Raw genomic sequence first — 2,583 nt, 5'->3', positions numbered from 1 at the left:
GTTTTCCTAGGCTTGAACTTTGCAGCGATTCATCTAGGCTAAAAACAAGAACCAAAAATTTAAAATATTTTGAAAAGTGTTAGAATATATGACTTAAAATATAAACTGATTAAAATAGTTTTAGTGTTATGTTGGCGCTTGATAAATTGTTTTGAACTATATGAGTTTCTCTTTTGTTTTTTTTAAACTTGTGGTTATTAATAGTTAAAATATTAATATAAATATAAAAAAAACACGCGGTTTGTTCGAGCCTAAAAAAAGAAAGAGAATATAGGTTTTTCAATTTTTCTTTTACATTTTTTTTTATTTTATATCCAAAAAAAAAAATAACACGTTATTGAAACATTAATAAAAAAACATTATATCCATACTCTACAATGCTAATTCTGATTTTAACATCACAATTTTAAACTGCTGTCGTTAAAAATTAAAGCTATCTTTTTTTTTTTTTTTACACAAAAGCCGATCAGAGTAGAATTTTTTTTTGTTCTAGAAAATATTTTTATGTTTTATACCGCACCGAACCATCTTCCTTAATTAATTACACACAGAAAATTAACGATTTTCAAATATTTTTTATTATTATTCTGATCTAGTGGATATCACGGGGTTTGTTCGAGACTAAAAAAAGAAAAGTTTTTCAATTTTCCATTCAACATTTTTTTATATTTTATATCTAAAAATAAAACAAAAAACACGTTATTGGAACATTAATAAAAATGCTAATTCTGATTTTAACATAAAAATTTTAAACTGACAATTGACAATTAACTGACGTCGTGACAATTGTCATAGGGTTTGTCCAAGCCTAAAAAAAAAAGGAATGAAAATAAAGGTTTTTAAATTTTTTATCCTGAATCTAAAAAAAACAACAACACTTTATTGAAACATTAATAAAAAACATCCATACTACATAATGCTAATTCTGATATTAACATCAAAATTTTAAACTTCAGTTGTTAAAAATTAAAGCTATCGGTTTTTTTTTTCACACAAAAGCCAATCAGAAAAGTTTTTTAGAAGAAGAAAAACATTTATTTAATGATGAAAACAAAATTATAACTATCAAAACTATATTTCCAATAAATATAATTTAGGTACACAAATGCATTTAAGCAATTGAAAGAACTGAGAGCAATGTCAGATAACTTAATGCAAGAGAGATATGTGAAATGCAGGCATGTGAGTATAATGTTTGATAATAGTCAACTACAGAATGGAATCCTTTTCTCCTTGACACAATGTGCCACTTGCCTTCTAGTATTGTCAGTAGGAACAATTGCAACTGTATTTATGTCAGTTGCCACAACTCTATCATGCTCTTATTTAACAATGGCTAACCACGTAATTATATATATTTACAAGCTTAATGTACCTTACATATGTAATTAATAAATTCTTATTTGAGATAATAACTAAAACAATTTTATATTTTTAGATTATAAAATAAAATCTAACTCATCCCCACCAACTTCCTCCTCTACGTGTAACGATAAAAAAAATAAATAAAGAACTTAAATATTTTTATATGGATACATAAAATACCTAAACATCAATATAATTTAAATCTTATTGTCCGTGAATATATACTAACATGCTCCTTTTTATGTTTTTCAATTTTTTAAAGTTATTTTTATATGGAATTAAATGTTTTCTTACTTGAGAAAATTGAATATAGCTATTAAAAAAATTCAATTATCAAAAATATTTCTATGAAGATGAAAAGCCTAAACAAATACTTAATTGAAACAACTTAAAATTAAAATTACTAAAATATGAAAATAAATAATTTTAAACTATCTATACTTTCAAAAATCTTAGTAGCATTTGTGTTATGTTTAACAAAATTGAATAAAACAATAATATTTATATAAATGATATAAGAAAATGAGATGAAAAGAATATTTATAATACAAAAAGAACATATTTATGCAAGATAATTTGGATATTTATTATTTACGAACGTTAGAAGCTGTTCAACCTCAACGCGTTTCATGTTCAAATATTTTGACCAGTTCAAAAGGTTAATAATTTAATTGATAAGAACAAAAAAAGTTTTATACATTAATTAGCAACTTGCGTATACGTACCATTTGTTATTATAGATATAGAAACTTTATTAATATTTATTTCATTTTTTTATTATTAAAATGATTACTTATTTTATAATTTAGGTGATTATTTATCACTATAACTAATTGCCCAAGGTTGTGGCAGACTGTAATACATATCATTAAATAAATCTAAAAAAAATTGTTATTTTAAAATACTTTTTTTAAAAGATCCTAAAGGACAAAATTAGTTATAAAAATTTACAACTGTATAAAAAAATATACAAGTAAAGTTGATAATGTTTAATTATATTATTTCAAATTATATTATGCAGAGATTTTAAGCAAAATAAATTTATAAAAATAATAGAGGAAATTGTTACTAGTTACAATTAAATTTAATAAAAGAAATTTGAGAATTGGAATAAATACCAGATTGAAACAAAAATGCAATTTAAATTTAAAAAAAATATATTAATTTTAAAACAAGGCAGATCTGTGTGAGTGGTAGGTTATAAATGGTTTGTTATAT

General features: G+C 22.7%; 1 protein-coding gene across 7 annotated transcripts in view; it reads right to left on the bottom strand.

Annotated features, from left to right (window-relative positions):
- The window catches only part of cnc (cap-n-collar), a 470,532-nt gene that overhangs the window by 295,870 nt on the left and 172,079 nt on the right, over positions 1 to 2,583 (bottom strand). The gene's annotated exons all lie outside the window — the stretch shown is intronic.

This window comes from Halyomorpha halys, unplaced genomic scaffold, assembly GCF_000696795.3.
Source record: "Halyomorpha halys isolate HHAL.00 unplaced genomic scaffold, Hhal_1.1 Scaffold168.1, whole genome shotgun sequence".
Lineage (NCBI taxonomy): Eukaryota > Metazoa > Arthropoda > Insecta > Hemiptera > Pentatomidae > Halyomorpha > Halyomorpha halys.
This window is presented reverse-complemented; position numbering and strand designations above follow the sequence as displayed.